Genomic DNA, 12,995 nt, shown 5'->3' with positions numbered 1-12,995 from the left:
ATATTGCAAGATAAAAGCCATGCTATCATACCTTAACTTCATTTGGATAACTATTCACCTATGTCTATCTATTATCTCTTTATCTTTTATGTATCTATTTACATCTTTTCTTTGTCACTTTAGCTTCAGATAATATTCAGAATGATTATATAGTTGTTATCATAGTTCCCTTTTCAATGAATATTAAGGAAAACTTTAACAATGTTAATCTTTACCTGAATTACTGCTAGCATTGCTATGAATCACAGACTCTCTTACTTGGTTTTCTTTTTCTCGATGATGTTCCTGAGTCAAAGCATCTCCCTTGGGTCGAGGTATCTAGGATCCACATGAGCGTAATTCAGTATTTGGGAATTCCCGCTCTTCTCAATGTTATTAGTCATATGTCATGACCCATACAGTCAAATGTCTTCGCAGAGTCAATAAAATTAAACATCTGATATTCTTTGTGGATTTGGTGACAGAAATGAATGACAGATTTTTGTACAATCCAAGATTTATTCTTTGCACATCCCTATTTTATAAAACATAAATGGTGACTGTGCACATACATGACCCTCACCTGATGGACTACACAGGAATCAGACGGACTACATCTGTGGAAAGAATCAACAGAGATGCTCAATATAAGCAGTCAAAACACGATCAAGAACTAACTATGGAAGAGATCATCAATGGCTCACGTGCAAAGTCAAATGAAAGCTGAAGGAAATGAAAGCCAATCCCTGAGAACCAAAATATGACCTTGAGTTTATCCTACTTTAAAAACTATCTCAAAAATAGATTTGTTGTATTGAACAGTAATGATGAAAGACAAGATGAACTATGGGATGACATCAAGACTATTATCAATGAAGAAAGAAAAAGGTCATTACAAAGACAGAGGAGAAAGGTTAAAATGGATGTCAGAAAAACTCTGAACTTGGCACTAGAACACTACTTTAATGTGCCATGTTGCTGTTATGTGCCACAGTGTCAGGACCAACTCACAGCTGGATTTTCCGAGGCTTTAAATTGAATGGGAGACTGCCCGTTGTTCTCCCAAAGAACAGATGGTGAATTCGAACTATTTACTAACTTTTTGGGTTGGCAGTGCAACTCCTTACCACCAAGACACCAAAGCTCCCTGCACTGGAATGGAGGGAGGCAAAAACAGAGAGAAGAAATGCTTAAGAGAGATGAAGAGAAGATTTCGAAGGGCAGCTCAAGAATACAAAATATTGCAATGAACCAGGCAAAGAACTGGAGTTGAAAACTCAAAAGGGAAAAATACACTCTTCTCAAAGAACTGAAGCACAAATTCAAACACTGAGTTGCAATACTGAAGATTCAATGGGGAAAATTCTTAATGATACAGGAAACATTAAGAAAAGATGGAAGGAATACACAGAGTCACTGTAACAAAAAGAATTTGTTCAAACGGAACTATTTCAGTTAAGTAGCACATGACCAAGAATGAATGGTAATGAAAGAACAAGGTCAAGAGACACCGAAGGCATTGGCACAAATTAAAGCCCCAGGGATTGATGGCATATCAATTGAGGTGTTTCAACAAACAGATGCAATCTAGACATGCTCATCCTCTCTTTACAATCTTGAACTCTGCTATGCCCCATAGGACCTTCTATACAGCAATCATCTCAAAGGGATGGCCAAGCACCTAACACGACTGACACCATCTGGAAAGAAGGAAGCCTGATAGCGGGCTGTGAGGACTCAGCAGCTCACTGGAAAGACATCATTGCAGAGGCCAGCTGGATGTGTCTACTGATTTGCATAATCTCTCCTTTCTGAAGATAATCCTGTCTTTCCCTCTTCCAAGTGCTAAATAAACATGCGCTCTTCCCCACACCTTTAGCTCTGTCTATAAATATTTCCTCACAGCCATCCCTTATTGAGGCAGATTTGGGAAGCTCATACCCTTTGTCTCTGACATGCTGGCATATACACTAAAACCTAGGCTCTTCCCACACTGAGCCCTGTCTCCATGGGTGGTTTTTCTGGTGGCAGGGGGCAGAATCACCGTTCTCTGGTACGGTAATAAAATACTGAGTATTAAAGGAGAAGACTGCCAGTTTTCAGATCATTTGGGAGCTACCCTGTGTTGCCTGAACCCCATGTGTTTATAAAAGCCCCAGCTCCAGAGTGAAAAATTCAAGAGTGGAAGCCCTTAATCAAAAACGAACACTAATCCATTTTCTTTTTTTCCCTCTGCATTATTGTTTTATTTTTATCAGAAAAAGAATTTTTTATTATTATTAATTTTAATAGACATTTACAGAGGTTTCGGATTTCCATTCATTCATTGCCGCACTTTTCTCCCTGCCCACCCCTCCCCACCAGCTCGCTCCCCCTTCTGAAGAGAACACTAATCCATTTTCAACCCGTTCCAAAAACTCTTACATCCAGTTGAGATTCATCCTTTTCCATCTACTTGTTAGATTAGCTTTTTTTATCCAATGGAACTGCCATTTTAAAGTCACAGAAAAAGAGAAATATTAAATTTACCTGATGTTCCAAAAAGGGAGTTCTGGTGGTGTAGTCCGTAAGGAATTGCTAACCCCACGACCGCCTCCTCACTGCTCAAATCCACCAGCAGCTGTGTGGAAGAAAGATGGGCAATCCCCTCCCATCCAGAAACCCAATCAGAGTCAGGGATGAGTTGGTTCCAGCTCAACAGGAATGAGGTTTTGAGCTGAGAGGTCCCAAAAATGATCAGTGAGGATTATCAATGACAAATTAGTGACAATTATTTCAAATGGAAGAAGCGGTCTGCTGTTTGCAAGCACTAGCCATGCATGAAGAAAATCTAACTTTGTCTGTTTCTGCTGACCTTATTTCATTGACTTTTTTTTTTATTATTTCATTGGCTCTTAAAATCTTACAGGCTACCGCATTTACTGATGTGGAACACTATTTAACAGAAGCCCTCACAGTTCAAGCTACTGTTGTTAGGTGCCATTGAGTCAAGTATGACCAACAGTGACCATATAACAACAGATGTGAACCTCGTCCTATCCTGTGCTGTGCTCACACTTCCTGACACATTTAAGACCACTGTGGCAGTCACTATGTCAATTCACTTGGTTCAGGGTCTTCCTATCTTTCACCAATCCTCCATCTTTCCAAGTATGGTATCTATGGTATCCCTCTCCAAGAAACAGCCCCTCCTAGCAACACGCAGTATGTGAGACGAAGCTTCACCATCCGTGCCTCTATGGAGCACCCTAGTTAACTTTCTCCAAGACGCATTTGTTTGTTCTTTTGGAAGTCCATTTCTCAAACACCACAGCTCAAATGGATCAGTTCTTCTGTCATCCTTATTCACTGTCCAGCTATCAGATGCATAGTAAGTTACTGGAAAGGCCATGCCCTAAATTCAATGCCTCTTAGTCCTCAAATTGGTATCATTGTTCAATAATTTGGAAAGATCCCTGACTGCACACCTTTCCAGTGCAATATGTCTCTTGATTTCCTAACTGCTGGTACCAAGGGTGTTGATTGTGGATCCAAGTCAGATGAAACTGTTGACAACTTCAATCTTTTCTCCAACTATCATGATGTTTGTTGGTAAAAATTTTTGTTTTCTTGATACTGAAATGCAATCTAAATTGAAGCCCATATTCTTTGCTCTTCCACAATAAGTGCTTTAAATCCTCTCACTTTCAGTAAGGAAGGGAGTATAATCTGTGTAACGCAAGTTACTGATTAGTCTCAGTCCAAGTAGACACATCCAAAACCTAGCCTATAAATTCTCCCTATTTCCTTAAAATATAGGTCTAAAAGATATTCTTAGTAAAACCTCACTGCCATCAAATCAGAACCGACACATAGCTAACCTTCTGCTGTGCTTCCAAGGCTGTAAACTGCACAAAACCACACAGGAGAAGCCTGAAGTGCAGCTCTAACTCCTTACAGATGGGGCACCAGAGCACCCCAAAGAGAGACTGCTATCACGTTATAAGGACTGTCATGTCAATACACAATGACCCTGTGAACAACAGAAGTGCACTCTGCCCTATCCTGCACGTTGTCACGACCTTGGAAGGCTCACGCCCACAGGTGGGGAGACGAGTTCAGGACCTCCCTTCTAAAGATCTGACTGGACCTAGAGCTAGCCCTCATAACAGCCCTGCTAAGAAACCTGAGACTGGACGCTTATTCCAGCTTTGTGGACTAATCACACTGTCCTTCCTAGATTTCAAGCAGTCCCTAATTCTCTTTCAGCTTTCCAATGATCTTCTGGATGCTATACATTTTACTGGAATTAGAGGTAAGAAGCTGCGCTGTACCCTCAAAGGTACAGCTCAAATCCACCAGCTGCTCCACAGAAGAACTGCCTCTGAAAGCCCACTAGTCAGATTTGGTTTGGTTCTGATTCAATGTCACACAACAGTCTTTCTTAGTATTACTTTAATCTTCAAGACCTGGTATTTTCTCTATTTGGGTGAATAAAAAAATGTATCTGGAAAATAATGCCTTAGAGATTAGCTGAGTCTTCCATCTTTTCCCCAAAAAATGTCCATATTCTCTTACAATCTTTACAATTTAAGAATATACATTATTGTAGCTTACTGATGATGTACCAGTGTGCTCAAATCCAATAAGCCTGTATTGATGGCTTCTGTTAAAATATCTGGTCAATGGGGGACACAGAGTTTATAAACGAAAATTACAATTGTCTCCTCTTTCTTTTCAATCTTTAAGCCACATAATTTGTGTTAAGTATTTCTACTGACCTCAAGTGAAAGGAGCCCCTTTTTGCTTTCTTTATTTCTAAAACCAAGACACAATTTCATGGCTTTGTCACTTCTACATAGCATGTATTCCTAATTTTTCCTTTTTAGTCCAACTTATATGAACACCTGGAAGCGTCTGGACCAGGTTTGGGGGGGTTTTTTTGTACCACACTGAAAGCGCAGGACATAAATAATAGGACAAAGCTCTAACATACAAACTTTCACCAGGTTTTCCTATCTGTCATCTAGATTTGCCCTTGTTTGAAGTTTCTGGAAATGCTTAGCTATCCTGACCCAGAAAGATAGGGAAGTCAAAGATCCATAGGCTAAAATAACCGTTAGCTTAATCCTGTAGGCAACGGGTTCCCTCCCTGTCTGCAGCAGTAGCTGCCAGAGCCAAACTCGAAGCAGGTCCCACCAGTGCAGCACTGGAGACCTTTCTGGATACTGATGCGCCCATACCCTGTCAGAGCAGATACTCTGAGCTTTACTCTAGAGAGTAAGTATGAACTCTGCTCTGACCCAACACCTCTCTGCCAGCTGGCTCCCTTCCTATGACGTTCTACTTTAGGCTATGTCTGTTAGACTCCATTCTGTGACTTATTTAAATATGGCCACACTTCTCCCCCAAACTGTTTGCAACAATCACATTATACACAACTGCTTAGGCCTAACTAAACACCTTTGACTCTCCAAAAAGACTGAAAAGAAACACATTTAGATAATCATGATCTGACTTTGTTTGTAGATGCCTCTTGCCTAAAACCTGATTCTACTAGCTCTCACCAGACTGGACAAGCCATCAAAACTTACACATGAAAGGACGTGGCCACAGAAATTGGAATCTGTTAAGGAGCATCTAACAACTCCCCTGCTCAATCAGCTAGCCTTGAAAATGGACGGCTGGAGTGGACTGGGGTGGTGGAGGGGAGAGGGTGTGTGTGAATTGTGTAACAATGAAAGGTTTTTGGGGGGTTGTTTTAGTTTTTGTTTGTTTCTTTTTTACTTTTCAAAAAGAAAAGTGAACTGGGGGGAGAGGTGAGCATGGAGGAAAGTGTGCAACAATGAATTAATGGAAATCCAGAGTCTCTGTAAACTTTCATTAAAAAAAAAAGAAAAAGAAAACGGATGGTGCTGGTGGATTGGGCCCAGCAATAAATGGGTCAGGGGGCGAGAGGTGCAGAACAGGAGAGTGATTGGTTTTTTTCCTTAATTTAAAACCCCCCTACGCTAAGGTTCTTGAAAAGCAAGCTTCTTTGAAGCTACCTGCACTCTACAAGCTGAAATAAACTGCCCTCACTAGAGAACTGTGGCCGAGCCTCAAACTGTTTATCTTCACTGGCTGCAACAAAGAAGCCCACGCAGGACAGAGACTGGGAGGACGGCCCCGGCCTGAGCCGGACTGTGTTCTGTCACACAAAGGGTCACTCCAAGTAGGAACCAGCTCCACGGTCCCTAACAACAACGCATATGCTTCCCTCTTCCCCTCTGACTTTGCTAGTGTAAAAATGCAAGGTCACCAACCTAAGAAAACATTCCTCCAACAGAAAAAAATGAGAATTCTCATTTCAAAATAGGTAGCCTCCCCAATCATTCCCTCTTTAATATAAAAGGGAGCCCTTTCATTTCACTGCCCACTGTTAACTATTTTCAATCCTGGCTCATAGAAGGATAACAACTTTTAAAACATCAACAAACAGTTGAAATTAAAGATTAAAACATGGAAAAGGAAAAATATTTTCAAGTTCCTGTTACTAAAAATTATGGAAAGAGGCTGGCCAAACGAGACAGTATAAGGCCTGTCCTACCAAAATCATCAGACATTCCCATGACGTGGGTCTTCACACAGGAGCTCGGTTAGAATAAGACACTCAGTATCTTCATCGCTGACCCTCTGGCGGTTTCTGAGGCTGTAAACCACACGGGAGGAGCCTGCCCATCTTACTCCTCCTGAGTGGCTGGTGAATCTGAACAGGCAGAGAGGCACAGCCTATGAGTCGGCAGGGCCACTCCCTCGGGACTACACACCGGAGCTCCACACAGAGTGCTTTACAGTGACGGGAATTATCCTTGGGAGGGTCATTCCCAATAATAATTTTTTTAAGGTGCTGAACATGTCACATTTCACTATTCCATTTTGTCCTCATCGTAACTCGAAAAACCCTGTGAGTCCCACCGGAACACCACTCTGCCCTCTGGGCCTGGACGGTTCACACCATCGAGAGGGTCAGCGATGATCTGGAGGCTTTTCCTACTTGACAGAAATGTGTCCTTGCTGATGCTCAGGGGCAACATGTGCAGCTCAGAAAGTTCCTAAAAACCACACTCGGGAAGCACCTAAAATCCTCACAGCAACAGGGAAATTCATTTTCCTGGGTAGATCATTCAAGAAATAGGCCAAACTTTCCCTATTTTCCAGAGATGACACTGTCCTTATCAATCTTCTGGCCTTGCAGAAAGTGAACAGCATAATAAAACCCCAAATGGCCAAACAATCTAAAAAGCGAAATTTATCGTGTTTCATCTTTTAAAAATTTAAAATCAACCCCATTTGGATCTCAAATATTCACCCAATTTGAAACACTCACCAGGAAACCTACAGCCCTCCTTTATTTTTATGTCCGCACTGATGTAGTTCAATCAGAACTACTGAAAATCTTTCATTCAATATTCTAAGAATTCTTTTTCAATATATTTATGAAGCTTTGGGGAACTCTGGTAGCCTACTGGCAAGAAGCTGTGCTGCAATCCTGAAGGCATGTGGCTCGAGGCCACCAGCTGCTCCACGGGAGAAGGACGGGCGCTCTCCCACGCAATTAACTGCCTCTGAAAACCCACCTCAGGGTCAGCTGTGAGACGTTTCTGTCCCACACTACACAATTATAGAAAGCTTTGGGTAGTAAAAATCCAGAATTTCAAAATCTGTCACTGAACCAACAATAATGTATATTAGAAGAGTCACGAGCAAAGTTTCTCTTAAGACGAAAAGACTATACTTAACCCTTGTCAGTGAGTGCTGACTTACTAATTTGTGTCAGGGGCTACAGTGCAGGTCCTGACTCATGACCACCTCGTCAACCTCATCACGGTCCCATTCCCCCAGTCACTGCCATGTCCAAGTGCCCTGGTGCACCAATCGTGTCAATCATCTTACGAGAGTCTTTGCTTGTTCTTTGCTCCTCTACCTCACCAAGTAGGATGTCCTTTTCCAGGGACGAGCCCCTTCTGCTAGCATGTCCAAAGTGTGACAGACCTTCTTCCTTCTCCCATCTGAGGAGCACTGAGGCTGTGCTTCCAAGAAGACACATTTGTTTGTTCTAGCTGCAAAGTCACAGGGCTTTAAAACCGCAATACATGTGCTTCAACTAAGAAAGCTAAACTCCTTCACAGACTGCAATCCCTAAAAAGATCTAGAAGTCACTACAAAACACACAACTGGTCAGAATCAGATGGCATCTTAAGAGGAAAGCCAACTCCAAGATCACGAACCAGACACCACGTAACCTACTGAAATCTTTGGACTTGGCTTAAAGTTTCTGCCTTTCTTGTATTAATAGCTGTGCTTCAGAGGTGGAGACTTCTCCCCAGGTAAACTACTGAAGGAATTCATTTAGTTGGCTGTTGTTATTATGTTATTTGCTTTATTGTAATACTTTTGGATAGTTGTCCCCTTTACTATAAAACTCTTCAAATTTTCTCTTACTCACCAGATTCTCCACTGGAGAAGGAGGGGTAACCTCCTCCTGTGCCATTCAGATCTGATTCAACGGTACACAACATACACAACAAAATTTTTTTTTTTAAAAATTCTCTTACCGTTGTAAGTACACTAAATACCACTATCTCATGGAAAGAAAACGGCTTTGTTAAACCAGCCGAGTCAGCAGCCAGTGCCAACACTGTAACTGACTGCTGGAGATGTCATCCCGGTCCATGATCTCTACCTGAAAATTCAGATCCGTTCGCTTCTTCCGTACTCCCCTCTGCTATTACTTCAAACACCACTTTCGAGTGCTTCCTACATGTTAAACCGTGGTATCCAACGGGGCTATTATTTCAATCCCAGCCTCTGTGGTTTGATCTAACCCAGATGAGAACTAAGAATTCCCTGATGACTGACCACATTACTTTTTCATGAACCTTTTTCCAACTATCAAATACAAGTTACTCATAAGTAAAAGGGGTACAACAAACGAATAAAGGGAAATCTATGCTTTAAGTGAGAACCAGTGATGTTGGAATTAGGATCATTACCTATTTGCAATCATTCTTTAACCAGTGACCTAGCTTAAACGGGTAACCAGACCAACTCCCCTCCACTAAATAGAAATAAACAGAGGATCACAAGTACTCCCTATGGATATGTGTGGCTATGTGGATGGTCTAGGTATCTTTACACAGATATGGAAACACAAAGCACAAGCCATGTGCTGGAGCACTGTCCTGTCTGGTTAGAACACATCAATGAAAAAAAAAAAGAAAGAAAGAACACATCAATGTTCTAACAATGGAAGTCAATGATACTTAAGAGTCCTCTTTTTTTTTTAAGAGTACCCTAAATGTCCATTTTTATAATGAAAGCACACACAGAACTAGTGATTTGAAACCTTTTCTATACACAGAACAGGACTCATACATAAAAACATTCTATATGTAATAGGTCTGGATAGGATGGTTTTCCTTTGAGCTTTTCTCTCTATATGTAGTATGCTACTTTCTTAAAAAGACTTATTTGGAAGCCTCTCCCATTGTCGCCTGTCAGCCATGAAGCTGAACCTCTAGGGGTGCCAGGCACTCCCCAAAACACAACCATGGAAAACAGGGGCTTTGGGGTGGGGCTAAGTTGCAGGGGAGGGTCTGTGGGGAGGGGTGGGTGTGCATGTGGGGGTGTGGATGCGGGGAGCTGGAAACCAACAGCAAAACTGTACATTTTTCCTAAAGTTTGTTGAAAAGAATTTTGTCTTAATTCTATAAAACATTTAAAACCAAGTTAGATATTTGTAACCAAAAAACATTTGTACACAAAGCAGCACTGTCTTACACCCTGCAGTTGGATAGGAAAAGAAGTAAAACTGGCTGTCCGATGTTCTGACACAGTGGGGAGGCAGTGGAGGGTCTTCTCCCTAGGGAGGGCAGGCTGGAGTGGGGGCAGTGGGAGAGCTGTGACTGGGGCAGAAGCCTTATTTGTCCCGTGGCATAACTAATGAATAACACTGCAGAGAGAGTGACTGTCCGACAGAAACCTCTGAAATCCCTTGCCAATGTAATACTGGAGAACAGAATAGCTCTAGATTTCCTGCTAGCTCAGCAGGAAACCCTAAGGGCTATTTCTACCTCCTCCTGCTCCTGGGCAAAGAATTCTGGGGAATTATTAAAAAACATTAAAAAGATCTGCCAAAAAGCTACCTGGCTGCCTGCAATATCTTCTGTGTCTACACCTTTATTATTTATATATTTTTGCTACCTTTAGTTATCAAAAAGGATCAGTTCTTGGTTACATTCACTATTACAAAGTAGACTACTAATTTAATCATAATTATAATCAGTATAATTCTTCATATCAAAACCCACTGCCATGGAGTTGATAAAGACGCTGTAAGAAAACAGAGAACTTCCCCTTAGCTTCTGCAACAATAAAGCTCTGTAGGAGTGGACTGTCTCATCTTCTCCCACGACTAATTGGTGGGTTCAAACCGCCAAGATTTCAGTTAGTGGCCCAGTGCTCCACCCATTATCTCATCAGGCTCCCACAGTCACTATATTGTTTTTGTTGCTGTTATGCACCATCATGTGGGAACAAATTCATTGCTCACTTCCACTGGGTTTTTAAAGGCAGTAAATAGCATAGAAGAAATAGTCCCTCTTTCTTCCACAAAGCATCTGGTGAATTCGAACTGCCTATCATAACAAACTGTGGCTGACTCTGAGAAGAATGGGAATCCCAGAACACTTGATCGTTCTAATGAGAAACCTATACTTGGACCAGGAGGCAGTCATCAGAACAGAGCAAGGGAACACTGCATGGTTCAAAATTGGGAAGGGCGTACGCCAGGGATGTGTCCTATCTCCATACCTTTTCAACCTGTATGCAGAAAAGATTATCCGGGAGGCTGGGCTCTATGAGAAGTGTGGTGTCAGGATTGGTGGAAGATCTATTAACAATTTGTGCTATGCAGATGACACAACCCTGCTTGCTGAAACTGAGGAGGACCTGAAATGCTTGCTGCAGAGGGTCAAGGACTACAGCCTTCAGTATGGATTGAAGCTCAATGTCAAGAAGACAAAGATTCTCACCACTGGACCAACTGGCAGTATCAGGATGGATGGTGAAGAGATTGAGATTGTTAACAACGTTAGTCAGCATGGCTCCACGGTCAACATTCTTGGCACCAGTAGCCAGGAAATAAAAAAAATGTATTGCGATGGGAAAATCTGCTGTTAGGGACCTCTCCAGGGTACTGAAGAGCAATGGTGTCACTCTGAAGACTAAGGTGCATCTGATACAGGCTATGGTCTTTGCAATCACTTGTTATGCATCAGAGAGTTGGACAATGACTAGGGAGGATAGAAGGAGAATTGATGCCTTTGAGCTGTGGTGCTGGAGAAGAGTACTGAATGTACCCTGGACTGCCAAGAAACAAACAGATTCATCCTGCAGAGGGTTAAACCAGGCTGCTCTGCTCCTTGGAGGCAAGGATTCTGGGGCTTCGTCTGACATACTTTGGACATGTTGTAAGGAGGGAGAGGTCCTTGGAGAGGGACATTATGCTTGGGAGGGTGGAGGGAAGACCCTCTATGAGGTGGATTGATTCAGTGACTGGTAATCAGGATGGGTGTGTCAGAGGCAGTGAGATTTGCACAGGACAGAGCAGGGTTTAGGGCTGTTGTGCATAGGGTCGCTATGAGTCGCAAGCAACTCAACGGCACATGACAACAACATCTTGGGATTGGCAGCACAACTCCGTGCCACACAGCCATCAGAGCGTGTAGTCATTGGAAGCGTAACTAAACATGCCATGAAATGCTCATCACATATAGGTCTCTACTGCAGTTCTCCTCACTGTTCAATTAATGATATATTTTTCAATAGTTCCAAACTTCACAAGGAGACTGATTTCACACCTTGAGTTAATCTTTGTAAAAAGCAGTACTTTTTTCTAATGTGAACCTGTTTGTAACATGAGCTCAAATACCTGGCATGAGGTCTAACAGCACAAGAAGGTGAGGGGAAAGCACATTAATCAATCATGAAAGCAAATGATAACATAAAACTCCAGAATGTGCAACTAAAGTCTCTGCAGAAGAAAGGGTCGGTGAATGTGATCACAATACCCTAGCAGGGGCCTGACCGAAAGGGAGAAGCAAATCTGAGGCACTTAACATACTAAACGGGGAGACCCAGGACTGGATTCGAGTTCACTTTCCCTCCTTTACCCCTTTTCTAGTTTTTACTCACAGCCAGACTCTTAGAAACTTTGCCTGCCCTCAGCAAATGAGAATGGGGTCAGGAATGTGGTAGGTCTGTCCAATGAAACCTACAGTTATCTTTGCAGAGTCTATTCTCAGAGTATTTATCCAAGGCCCCTTGCTGTTGTTGGTGATTGCCTTCGAGTCAAGCATGACTCATAGTGACCCTAAGGACAAAAGGCTTGAAGCCCCTCAGCAACTATCGACATTTATCAAAATTCATAGGATTTCCAGGGGCATGTTATTTGGGAAATGGATACCACTCAGTAAATGATAGTGGGGTCAGGAATGTGGCTGGTCTGTCCAGTGAAACCTATGGTTATCTCTGCAAAGCATATTCTCAGAAAACTTACACAAGGCCCCTTATGAAAGTAATTTTATAGAAACACCATCCATGCTGGCCTAAAGATGTTTACACAACAGAAAAACAAGTTCTTTTGAAATATTCATGGTCTTACAATGGAAACTTATAAGATCTCACGATTACCTAACTGATTATATAAAACTCTGTAAATATCAGTCAATGATAAGATTATCTGCTAGTTCCTGATATTTTAGTATTTAAACCATCCTCTGGCTCTGGCTCACCGGAGCATATGGTAGTTCTCCATGTATACTGGCCAGTTCCAGCTGTTCTATTCCTCATAAATCTCTGTTTCTAACAAAATTGTTTTCTTCTATGACACAATTAATAGGGAAAGAGGACACAATTAATAGGGAAAGAGAAGAGTAAATAAAAGTTTCTGTGGTGTCAAATGGCATTAAGAAGAAATAAGACCTCAATGTGAG

General features: G+C 41.9%; 1 protein-coding gene across 1 annotated transcript in view; it reads right to left on the bottom strand.

Moving 5' to 3' along the window:
- The window catches only part of RNF157 (ring finger protein 157), a 105,366-nt gene that overhangs the window by 68,527 nt on the left and 23,844 nt on the right, over positions 1-12,995 (bottom strand). The window lies entirely within an intron of this gene.

Source organism: Elephantulus edwardii, unplaced genomic scaffold, assembly GCF_000299155.1.
Source record: "Elephantulus edwardii isolate Elephantulus edwardi_28Jun2011 unplaced genomic scaffold, EleEdw1.0 scaffold00048, whole genome shotgun sequence".
Taxonomy (NCBI): Eukaryota; Metazoa; Chordata; class Mammalia; order Macroscelidea; family Macroscelididae; genus Elephantulus; species Elephantulus edwardii.
The sequence above is the reverse complement of the archived record's forward strand: the minus strand, read 5'-3'. Positions and strand labels throughout refer to the sequence as shown.